The sequence below is a fragment of the Poecilia reticulata genome, chromosome 2, assembly GCF_904066995.2.
Source record: "Poecilia reticulata chromosome 2, P_reticulata-male-v2, whole genome shotgun sequence".
In the NCBI taxonomy this organism is placed as follows: domain Eukaryota; kingdom Metazoa; phylum Chordata; class Actinopteri; order Cyprinodontiformes; family Poeciliidae; genus Poecilia; species Poecilia reticulata.
Window position 1 is genome coordinate 42,929,477 of NC_088831.1, and position 13,064 is coordinate 42,942,540.

A 13,064-nucleotide genomic window follows, 5' to 3' on the forward strand; every position below is an offset into this window, starting at 1 on the left:
TGCTTAGCCAATCGGAGGATCACGTTACATTGCTTAGCCAATCAGAGGATCACGTTACATTGCTTAGCCAATCAGAGGATCACGTTACATTGCTTAGCCAATCAGAGGATCACGTTACATTGCTTAGCCAATCAGAGGATCACGTTACATTGCTTAGCCAATCATAGCTGCGGAGGAGCTGATTGAAGGAGCTCCACTCTCAGCATGGATTTGAACTTGTGTCAGCAAACCTCGCCGTTTTTACCAAATTCTATAGTCTAAATCTGCTCCTTAGTCGCATCTTTTCGGGGTTGCTACAGCTCTAGGGGGTGGTAACACAGCTAATATAATTACATTACTAAATCAGAATACCGCAAAGTATTTTGTGTCGGCGGGGGGATCTGGGGAAATGAGAAGGGTTCAGTGAATGCGCATGAAACTGGGGGTTCGGTACCTCAAAAAAGGTTAAGAACCATTGATCTAGACAATCTCTTAGTCTAAAGATGGCACGTCTGTTAAAGAACTACATTTGTCATTGAAATTCTCTTGCGAAAATAAAGCAAAATGGTAGCTTTTTTGAACTGCAGTCGGGGGGCCACACGGTGTTGTTCCAGGAGCCGCATGTGGCCCTCAGGCCACATTTTTGGACACCGCTGCCATAAAGCAACAACACCTCATAATCTAATCAACCAAATCTTTGACTACTTTTGAGCTTTACATCATGTTAGAATGTTACTCTCTCATCAAAACATGTTGCCTTGATTCTTTCATGTTTGAGAAATCACTTGATCTCCATGGCAACCATTCAAACGCCTGGGTGGACTTAGCTTTGCCTTTGAGGATGAAGCTCCTCCTAAAAGTCATATTTTCAAAGTTTCTGAGCTTCCAGCTCACAGAGCAGCGCTACCCCACTCAGCTCCTTCAGACTAGCCAGCAGCAATTAGCAAACACCTGGCGAAACAGCTGAGCATCTGCTGAGCTCATCATAGGAGCCATTTCTCAAAGCAACGCCGGTTAAAAACGTTGTTAAAGGGTTAACAGAGGAGCCTTGTAGTTTTGTAGCATTTCAACTCACATTTATATTAGAAGCCAGGCAGAAAATACTTGGTGAGATTTTGTGTTTTTGCAGTGCAGATCCCTCTGCTGTGTGAGTACTGTAAAACCTTTTATAGTACTTTAATCAAAGTTTTCTGTCTGTAACTTTCTAAATGTGTAGTTGTTTGTTGAAGAACGTGAAAACTTGGACTTTCCATGAAAGAAGATGAAATAATAATAACATGGAACCAATAAAGCTTTCCAGCTCAGCGTGACTTAAAACTCAACTTTATAACCGACTGAACATTTCCCATGATGCTTAGCGGTATATATTTTTATAGTGTGGTCGAGCTTCATAAAAACGCCTCAAAATGAAATTCTCTTCTCTGTGAGATATTTGCGCTGACCCCGGTCGGCCTTTGATTAGTGTGTTCTCCAGCTCGGGTCCTGTTGCCCTTTCCTTTTATAATCCACATTTACTCTGCACTCACAGAAATATTAATATTTCATAAAGACCAGTCGGAGGAATCTGAAGATGAATTCTGCATGTGCAGAAGTCAACATGCTCTCGTCAGCCGTAAACTGGGCCAGTGATGTTTGAGATGAGCTGAGGGTCCAGCCAGAGGCTTTTCACATTTTGTCTGACAGAATGAATCGAGTATAATGGCTGCTGGACGCACAATGTTTGTTTATTTAGTATTTAACTTTCCATAAAGGCGATAAGACGCTTAACAACAAACACAGGCTGTTTGTTCACACAGGTTAAAATATGTCTCAACTTTATTCTGAACTATTTTATGACATGTTTACATTCTCTATAATGTTTAGTATGTTTGATATGGTATAAAATATTTTTTTTACTTTTTGAAGTGCGTCTGCTTTTCTCACATTCCCAGAAACCTATCAGGTGTTGTTCACGTACAATTTGACGTATTTTGGGGGATTTTATGAGTTGGACAAACAACAACATAGTGAATAATTTGAAAAAAAAGACAAGATTACATCACAGTAAAATCTGAATAGTAGCTCTAAAAAAATATGGATGAAACAACCAAAAATAAAGTGGGGTTTTTTTTGTCCTAGTAGAACGGACATCTCCCGTTTTAGACCAATGGGATTTATCACCAAATTTTACAAAGTTAGTTTCCAAATGTAGCTTTTTGCTGCAGCTATGAAGCTAAATGTGTTAGCTTAGCGCTACCAACCGTCATAAAACAAACTTTTAATGTCGTACGATCCACTGGAAGAACATAACGGTTTGGTTCCCCCAACAGAAGAATCCCCAAATTGTTTGATTGAAATCAAAGCAAGCTAAACTTTCCAAATCAATGCAAAGTTCATGTAGAGCCACTCAAACAGCAGATGGAAAAACTGATGACTGCCAACACCGTTGATCCTGATTTCACACCAACGAGGGAAGAAGGAAGAGAAGCTCTGTTTGATTTTTGGCTGAAGCAGATCACATGTTGGTAAAATAATGAATCTCAGATCTGCAGGAGAGTGTTATCTTCCTACATGAGGAAAAATAAAAACGTCACTTTCTTTGAAAAATCAGCTAGCATGTTCAGGAGCGACTAAATCAACCTCATTCGGTCTCATTTACACCAACCAGCCTGAAAACTGACCTGATCAGTCGGGGTGAGGAAATTACAGGTCCTGGCAAGGACAATCCGACATGAAGCGTTGGTTAACTCATCGTGCTAGATTAATTAAAATCACAGCTTGCTCTCCGGTTTAATCAAGCGATCACATTGCAGTAGATAAGAACTGGTGTTGTGCCAAAACGTTCCAGGTGGAACGCCTGTTCTGCAGGTTTCTCTCGTCTCTGAGCTGCCTGCACCATAAGGGGCGCCTAAATAATGTTCTGCAGGTGTTTTTAATGCTCAGCCTGATTGGAGCAATTAGACTGACTGTAATTATTCAGTATAAAGCCCCGACTGTGAGACGGATGTTCCTATTGCTCCAGTTCTGCTATTTACATAAAGACTTCTGAGAGCAGAAAAACAGAAGATTTTCCCCTGAAGATGTTCTGGTTCTGCTCGGTCTGACTGGACGTGATCAAGCCAACAGTGTTGCATAAGGCACATTGTTCATGGTTCAACGTTTTTGGGGAATATTTTTGCCCCAGGATTTTGTTAGAGGACATCAGCAAGCAAACAAGATCATGAAGACTAAGAAACATGTCAGCTGGATTGAGAGTCTTCTGGTTTAGGCTGGCAGGTAAGAAATGCCTCCAGCTGAAACCATGTGATGTTATGTTTCATAATATTTCTTTTAATTGCTCACAGCTTGTGAATTAGGTCATAAATCAACATAAACGTAATGGAGAGTTGATGACCCAACCCTTAAACGAAGCAGCGATGCAGTTTGATTCTGTTTGGTGGACTAACTTGTTTCCAGTGTTTTGTTCACTTGTTTTCTTTTCTGTAGCATTTTGTTAGCAAAGCTAATTATTTCTATGTGCTCCAGCTAATTTACAAGCTAATTATTTGCTTTAAGAACCATTTTTGGTAGTGTTAGCTGAGATCTAGTTTTCAAAAACAACCCAGACGCTAAGTTTTGTTCTGGCGTCTGTAAAACGAGTTGTTTCAAAAACCTCCCACTGTGCTGTTACCTAGCAACGCCGGGCTCAGCTCAGCTCGTTACCTAGGAACCACGGCAGAGGTTCAGTGCATTTGGTTTTACCACTGTAAGCGCAGTACAATGGCTGCTGGAAGAGGAAAGTGGCTTGTTGTTGACTTATCATCCAGAAACCACTTGCTGCATCCTTGTTGGTTGTGCAGCAGGCTCCACTTCTGCTTTTCAAAGATGTTTGGTTGTATAATTGTGCATCTGTTTGCAGCCATTTTCATGTGCGAGTGTAAACATTGAGTTGGGGGGGCGTGGCCAGCTGCAGCTTATTTGAATTTAAAATAAAACAAATGCCATAAAACAACTAAAATGTCATTATCTAAGAATGATTTTGTGCTTAAATGTAATCGACATGTTTTGTTTAGGCCACACAGACCTAACCTAATCTGTTAAGGAAGCATAATAGATCACCCTTAAAACCAGAATGAAATTAATGCCATTTAAATCTGTTTAGTGTTTGTTCTGAGTAATAAGATTTAAGCAGCCATATTATGTTTGATAAATAAAGATTTTAATCTGTCAAAATCTGGTAAATCTCTAGAAACAGATAATCCTCGGTGAGAGCGACCAAGCTTTGTAAACACGCCAGTGAGGGACGAACACGGCAGGACGGTCAGAGGAAGACTCAGTCTGCTGCTGAACGGTGGAGCCGGAAAACCTGCCAAGTTGTTTCAGGAAGCCTCAGCTCTCAAAAGATTAAGAGGATTAAAAACAGAACCCGGTTTGGTCCAAACAGCGGAGCTTCAAATGGGCGGCCCTCGCTCCGGCAGTGTTTGGACAACGTCCCCGGGGACAAACTCGCCGCTGTCTCTTCCTCCCATTTCAAATAAGCTACAGAGGCAGATCAAGATCCTCGCTGTTTGTTTGTTGATGATCAGAGTCAAAATGCAAAACGTGTGCCAGTCGGCACTGGCAGAATCAGAAAACGGGCTCTGAGGTTTGTTTTTCAAGGTTTCCAGGCCTGCGCTGATTCAGCCGATCATTCAGAGCGTTTAGTGACTCAGCCGCTCTCTAAGTGGCTGTTTATGATCCCCAGGTGACTAATGATGCTGCAGAAACGATCCCTCTGTTAGTCGCTGAATTCAGCTGATGAGTTTCTGAGTTTCCGCAGCATTTCGCTCCTCACAGATGTGTCTCTTCTCCTTGTGACAAAGGCTTCATGGACTCCATCACCATAGTGACATGGGAGACGTTTCACTTGTGTTGTTGCTATAACAACACAAGTGTTTATTTATGTGGCAAACGATATGAAAGCGACTCCAGAAAATCGATTACATGAAGAAGTTGACTGTAGACCCATGTTCTGGCTCCGCGCAGCAATCAGACGGGATACACGCGGATGTAAACTCGCTGCTTTATCCCTTCGTTTCTCTCGTCTTTCTTCAACGTAGCGTTTCCTTTCTGCTGCTATCCGCTGCGGCTAATTGAAGTGTTTGCATTGAGAGACCTGGGGAAGGGCTTCTTTAATGAAGTGTGATCTCATTAAAAGATACAGCAGCCGCTGTGAGCACAGAGGGAAGAAGAAAACATGCGGGACAAAGGACGGGAGGCCACCGAGAGCAGCGGCGGATTGTTCTCCTCATAATGAAACGCCGATGTTAACAATGTGCAAATTAAGAAATTAAAATGTGAGGAATGAGCGCGCTCGTTTTAATCTGCGTTACGGTTGTTGTCTTACATGCGCGGCATGGCTGATGTCTGCATCTGATGATGCATTCCACTTTCAGCTAATGACAGGAAACTGAGTTTTTAAATCTTTAATCTGTAACTACGGTTACAGTCGCTTATTTCTAATAAACAGAGAGAAACAGCAGCAGCAGTGGATGAATTAAAGCAGCTCCAACCTGCTTTGTTTTGAATAAATAAATCTTGTCTACTGGCTACTGAAGTGTTGACTGGTAACTAATTGAAAATATTTTATCTTAATTGACTTATTCCAGTGGAGGTAAATAATTTCCACTCAAGACCAAATTGTCTTTTGGCCAATTAACAGGTGAAACTTAGCAACATTATGTGGCTAATTTAGCAAGCTAAATATTTAGCTAATATCTAGCAAATTGGACTACCAAAAGCGTTAGCATTGAACTTAGTATTTAGTTTGAAGCTTAATATTTTACTTGCTAACTAAATATTTGGTTGGAGCTAAACAGTTGAATTACAAACTACGTCTTTATTTATTTTGATATCTAAATATTTAATTGTCAAACTAAATATTTAGTCTACAAGCTACATATTTAGCTATCAAGATGAATAAGCTAAATGTTTAGTTAAAAGTTAAGATATTTAACTAACTAACAAAATATTTGGTTTGGTGCTGAACTGTTAAAATACACATGAATGTATTTTGCTATCTAAATATTTAGTTTGTAGACTACATGTTATATTTATAAACTATAGTAAGATAAATATGCTAAACATTTAGTTTGCAAACCAAATACTTAGTTTGGAGGCTAAATATTTACCTTACTAATTAAATATTTAGTTTGAAACTGACATAAATGAATAAATAACATTCAACTTTGGAAAATTAACCTCCATTTTTGTTGGTAAATTTTGACTGTGCAACTTTACAAATTACCCAGAACACAAAGTCAAGAAAATGTACATTTACTAAAAATAGGTCACAAAATATCAGCGCTAAATGACCTTTAACCTTTGACAAACGAGGGTCATGTAGAGCCTTTGAATCTGTGGTGTCTAGCTGGTGGAATGGGCTTCAAACATGGCCGACATTTTTAAAATGAATGCATAAGCGGCAGGCATTCCAGGACCCCAGTCTCTGTCATGCATTATTTTTGTACCGTTAACGTATTTGTTGCATTTAATTTGTACGTGTATTTTATCATAACTCCGCCTGCTGGTGTTGAGATGCAAAAAGCAGTTTGAAGCTTTAGCTCAAGTGAAGCAAGATAAACTGAATCAATAAAATGACTAAGAGGTTAAAGAAAAGTTAAGAAAGTGAATGATTGTTTGATATATGTGCGATATTTAATTCCCAACCCAGGGTTTCCATGTGGCGGCCATGTGTTTGAAAACCTTCCTTCATGACCGTGACAAATCCTGTCACCACCAGCGTGACTTCCTGTCCCTGCACTCACACATTCCGGCCTTCACGTGTCAGCGAGCCGACACTCGATCCTAATTGGCCACTTCTGCAGAGCCGGTGTCGGTTCTCCTGACTGGGAGCGCCTAAATGCCACCTGTGAAACCCGAGACTCATTTCTCCCTGGGTGGGGGATCAAAAACGGGCAAACGGCAACAACAAGCGCTCCGGTTCTGGCCCAGGCATGGCGGACGCATCAGAAACCAACTCCGTTTTCCGTCCTGAGAAACTCGCTCCTCTTCATCAAGCACTCCCCATTCCAGCCTGTCAGCGATCAGGGAGCAGTCTGTGGTCCCACCTAAAGGCTCGTATGTACAGCGTAAATACTGCAGGCTTTACGGTGCCCCTGATAATAACGTGGTTATGACTATCAGGGGAAATCCTGGTGAGTCCTGCTTTGGCTCAAGGTGTTAAAAGGCTGCAAGTGTCGAGACGAAAAGCTTGTCTGCACTTTGTTTCAACCACTTTCAAGAGCACGCGTGGAAATACATGAGGATCAGCTGTTTTTATGTGTGAATGTTTTAAATCCAGATACAAACTGTGACCTAAAAGTAAATGGTCATAAACTTATCCTATAAAAGTCGACTGGAGATTTTTGTTTCCCCGTGTGGCTGAGAAAGCAACACTATTTCAAGTGTAGAGTCCTCATATCCAATTTCTCCCTTTTTCACACTTGATTCGAACTCAAAATCCTCCTCATGTTTCCCTGTTGAGTGGGTAAATTTAGGATACTGCCCACATCCACAGCTCTAATTCCCACCGGTGCAGCGAGTGTTGCGTCAGGATCTCCACTTCACCCTAAACCTTTTTAAACCGCCATCAAAGAAGTGAGTTTTCACTTGAGAAGTCTCGCAGCTCTCCCAGAGGGCTTTGAATGTGAGAACGACAAGGAAGTGTTGAGTTTTGTTGACAGTCTGAGTCAGAGACACGGCAAAGCCGAGCTAAACATAGTGTTTCTGTTGACATGCAGTGGTGATTATAGCACCACTCTGCTGAGCTGATAGACAGAAAAAGTTCACCTTAATTCAGACTTTTTTACGTACATCTGTCTATTCCTGACAAAAGTCTCTCATGTGGATTTTATTACCATGCCAACTTTATTTATAAAGCACTTTAAAACAACCACAGCTGATGCAAAGTGCTGTACATTAAGACACAACATAACAATAAAATAAATTAAAAACAAACAAACATACACTTTAAAACCTGCTGGAGTTGAAAGCCAAGTAAAATAGATGGGTTTTAAGACGAGCATTTAAAAACCATCCATTAGGGTCCAAATGCTTTTCTTTGTAACCTTAAAACTTCTCTGCACAAAATTACAGGTCACCTCTGAGGGAAAAGACTTTTTGCTTTGCCATTAAAAGTGTTTTTTATGCCTGACAGTCCAGTCGACTCGGTTGGGGACCAAAGATTCAACATTTGTTACATTTCCAGCTGCTGCAGTTTGTTTTCACACCTCACTGTGTCAAACAAACCAAACACTTTGAAAAACCTGTTCCCCTCCTGGCCTGTGGGGGCGCTGCACCAAGAACCGCTGAAGGAAATGACAAAAAAAAAAACCTCTGAAGACACTGAGCACAAAATGTAAACACAACGTAAATTGTAGCAGTTGTAGGATTTTTCTTTCGTCTTTGGTAAAACACCATGAGACTGATTATTTCAGATTATTTCACTTATAACTAGATATTTTTCGCATGTTTTTAGTGCAACAACAACGAGAGAATTTATTTATTAGTGTCTTCAAAATCAGAATGATTGATGATGTCATGACTTTGGAAGCTTCTGATAGGCTAACTGATGGATTGGAGTTAATACACCTGTGGATATATTTTAAGGTCACATCCAGGTTTTTCATTCCTCATCTCAGCGTGTTTTCACCTTTTACTCTCTAAACTAAAAATCGTTTAACATCTAATTTTTTTTTTGCCAGCATCCTGCAGGATTTTTAAGCTCCTATTAATGCAGCATAACTTGTCAACTTTGTGATAGTTGAGGCCAGAATGCAGCTGCTTCCTCTCAAAGCTTCACAGTTGATTAAAAGTGGAAGAGCTAATTTCAAAGATGGCCTGATCTCCTTCTGACGATCATTCAAACCGATCATAATCATGAAGATATTAGCCCGTTGGGCTCTTCAATTAATACTCGCACAAAGTGCGGATAAAATTTACATGATGCAAGTTTCATGAAATCTCAAGAACTTGCAACAATCAAAGATCTAAACAGCCCCGATGATTTTAGGAGTGATGGTGAAAGCCATTACACTGGTTTGAGCTGAAAGTAGCCGCAGCGTCCTCTAGATGTTCTTGCAGAGACAAGGACAAATTAAACATTTACCTTAATGGAGGAGGAATAAAAGCAGGATGATCTGTGGCTGCAGTGAAAGAGGCATCCAACTTGATCTGACACAGTCCTTAAAAGAAAGCAGCTATAAAAAGATGATTATGAGGTGATGAGCGAGAAGCGGCTGGGAATAAAAGTTGAAAAAAAAGTGCTGCTTGGTCATTAGCTCTCTTCCTGAGAGCTTGTCACGCAGCATAAAATCATCTGAGGGAAGCGGTAGTTACAGGACATGGCGACGGTATCCATTCAGGAAATCTCCCACAGATAAATAATGAAACAAGATGAATTATTAAATAATGTGTCCTCTCTTTGGGGCTCTTCTGGTCGGTGCCTTGGCGTGATGAAACTGGCTGAAGGAGGAAAGACGCTGCTGAGAGGTCAGATCGCTGCGTCGTCTGATTCTCGCCTCGTTCAGGTTTTATTTTCATATTCCTGAACCTCCATCATCTCCTACAAACTGGCCTCATCTTCACAAATGTCCTTCTTAGTGGGATCCTTGAAGGTTGGTGAATCATGTCTTCATTATGCACCGAATGGCACCAAACACTAAATTACAGCACAATAATCTATTAAAAGACCATTTTTATCACTTTAAATGTTGGTTTTTATTCCCCAAAGTCACTTTAAGCTAGTGAGGGTTTTGTCTTGAATATAATGGTCATCAACAAATAACCGTAAACTTGATGCGCTGCAGTAATATTAAAAGAATCAGTGTGACCTTTTCTCCTTCGCCAGATTGTCTTTCTTTACTTGTAAAACTTTCCTGGATCCTCCTTCAGGTCTTTTTTCATTTCTCACGTTTGAACATTTCTTCCTCGGCTCCCCTTTGAAAATTCGTGTGACTTACATTTTCCTCTTCGAGACGCATTTTTTGACTGATGCATTAAATGTTATAACATGACAAAAATGTCTTGTTGTAAGTGAAATAATCTGCCAATGAACATTTTCATCACAATGAAGGAATTGTTTACTTAAAACAAGCTCTTATATCTTGCTGAAAAGTTTCCTCTTGTCTTAATAGATAGTTTAACTAGAATTAAACCAAAATTACTGGGTAAGATTTTGTGGTTTTGCGGTAAGTATATTCTGGAAAATACCAGTTCTTACTGGTTTCTGTGTGGATTTTTTCTGGCTTACAACCTGCACTGGTCATCTGGTCAAAGCGTGAAGGGAGGCTACTGTGCACCATGATTGGTCAGAGAAACACATTTTCCAGAACAGATCGCCACATGAGATTGGATCTTTTATTATTTCCTACAGTTCAAATGGTGACCAGGGTTGTGAAAACCTCCCAATCTGGACTGGAGCTGCAATTTTCCTACCTCCCAGTTTATGTCAGCTGATTGTGAGGCATAATGAAAAAGTGTAGATCTGAGAACGAATGAGATTTGATTCCTGCGTCGCCCACTTCAAACCAGATCAGCTCACATCTCCAGTCTGCATGGAAACCAAATTCATTAACCAAACCACACCTTTTCTTCTGCTTGTTAACTTGTCGTTGAGTGAAACCCAACCTTTGGGTTCATCTGTAGCTCTTTGCTTTTTTATGCTTCTCCTTACAGCTGCTGCTAAAGTCCTGCTTTGCTAAGAATCTGAGATAAATAACCGTCCACTTTAATCAAAGAGGAAAACATTAACCAAACTTCTTTCACTGGCCAGACCCACTTCACCTCCAAAGCGAATTTCCATCTCGGCTCTTTTGAGTGACAGTGACTCTGATGGAGAAGGATCGGGAGGCCACAGAAGTGGAACGGGGAAATGGGTCACCTTCTCCGCTGCTCCTCCACCTCATGAGTAATTTAGCAGAGCTGCTGTACACACTGCGGACTGACAGGCAAACAGAAGTCATATTCTTCCTCGGAGCAGCACGTAGATACCCAAACACACAAATATTGAAACACTGTGACCATACAGAGCATCAATTATTTCGTTTCCCTCAACCGTGGAAGAAAAATTATTATTCGGGCCGAGTTACACTTTGACCACATTTGTTTTTGGAGCGAGCCGTCCCAGCCATGCTAATTCACCTGGAGAGCGTTCAACTTTCCAAAGTGGACCTTAGAAACTGTTATAAAATTAATGGGCTAAATTAGCCCTGGGTTTCTCCCAAGCACATTTGTTCTGCTGCCGTCAAACCTATAACAGGGTGTCTGGGACAGCTTGCATTTTGAAATAGGTGCCAAACACGTTTTAAAGCAAATATCAAAGCCTTCTCTATGGCAACACGGTTAGCCGTCAGCAGCCTAATTAAAATGCTGCGTTTGCTTTGGAGGGAAAGATGCATACATCAAGAAAAAAAAACCCAAAAAGAAATCACTAAGCGCAGTAAGAAACACTGAGGTGCCTGGCAGCTTTGTAATGGTCTCACACTTGTTTGGCTACAAAGTCAATCCCCGATCAGCCAAAGCAAACTCCCCAAGGCCAGCCTCTTTCTCCTTACACCATCTCGGCTCTTGCTTCGGTTGCTGCAGCTGCATAATGACATCAGATTACTCAGAGATGTCTCACAACATGCCGCTGCAGCTGTTGTGTTTCTTCTGTAAAATATGCAGAAGAAACTCTGGGACTGTTGCGTTCGCTCAAGTATTTACAGCTTTGATGTTACCTCTGTGTGCGCATTCAGTTTGCACTTTCTGTGATCTGTTTTTGAAGACAGATTTTTTGCTTTAAAATTCATTTAGCAAGAAATTTCATGGAAAACTAGTGGTTGATCCTCACACAAGAATGTACATCTTCAAGAAGACATCATGTTTGGATTTTTTTAGTGTCGTATTAACTACACCTTTAATTTTGATCAATTGAATACTTGAAATTTAATACGCGAAAATTTTTAAGGGCATTAATATATTTTTTTCTGCCAGGAACTTTTGTATTCCCATGTTTCTGGTACGCCTGTAAATCTGACGCGCAACCAACATCCACAAACAGAAAAGGATCATAAGGTCGCTTCTCTCTGCCCACTGGGGGTCAATCTTTTCTTAAAAAAACTTTATGTTTAGATGAAAGTCATCCGCAGGAACTGAATTGGTTTTAAGAAAGTAACGGTGTCCGTTGTTCTAAACTGGAAGTTCTGGTCCAGTTTACTGACGGGTCAAGAAGTTTCTGAAACTCTGAGGTCAGTCTTTGGTTTTTACCCTTAAAATAGACCATCACCTTCCTCTTGACATCTCAAATTTAAACGAGTACTTCGTTCCTTTTAGTGATCTTTTAGTTCACCATCTTGATTCTTTCAGTAAATATTATCCCTGAAATATAAAAATCTTCCCTTTTTTGCTGTTTTTGCTTTACTTCCAATAACATGAATTTGATCTGATTTCTGGTAACCAGTCTGACTAGATGAGTTATGAACATTAAAGTTTGACATATGCTGATCACAGCTGCAACAGAATCCAATGGATTGTTGAAAAAGGAGAACTTAATGGAAAACGTTGACTTTGCTAACAACAAAGGAAAGAACATCCATCAGTTATACATAATTATATATTTATGTTGCATGTTTATTATTATTCACTGAATTTATCATAATTGTACATAATGGCAAAAGGATAAAGTGAAACATATTTAAGTACCAAGCATGATTTGATTTGAAAAGAGGAAGAGTTTTATTTTTGAAAAGTTATTAACAGGATCTGGTTTTGTCTTTTGTCGGCCATTTTGTTTTTTGTTGCTAGGATACCAACAAACGTCTGTTTGTTACGTTTCTTGGTCAATAAAAACTGAACATAAAATGTAAAATTGGGACAGAAGTAGAAAGAAAAAAAAAGTTGAAAAATTGATGGAACAAATCTCAAATGTTGAAGTTAATTTCAGAAATGTTTTAGAAAAAACGTGGGAAATTTTGAACTCCTAAAGTCCAAAAATGTCAGTTTGAAAAGTCTAAAATTTGCACAAAAAAGCATTACTTTGTGATTAACCTAAAAAAAAAAAGTTTCTTCAGAAAAAACAATTTTCCACCTTTGAAAATCAAATATTT

At 39.9% G+C, this 13,064-nt stretch overlaps 1 long non-coding RNA gene across 6 annotated transcripts in view; it reads left to right on the plus strand.

Moving 5' to 3' along the window:
* Positions 1-13,064, plus strand: part of LOC103461807 (uncharacterized) — a 32,978-nt gene that overhangs the window by 14,305 nt on the left and 5,609 nt on the right. The window contains exon 4 of one of the 6 annotated variants that reach the window (XR_014086679.1): positions 6,650-7,133. The exons of the other annotated variants lie outside the window; for them this stretch is intronic. This is a non-coding gene — a long non-coding RNA (uncharacterized LOC103461807). The remainder of the gene's footprint in view (positions 1-6,649; positions 7,134-13,064) is intronic. 6 annotated transcript variants of the gene reach the window in all.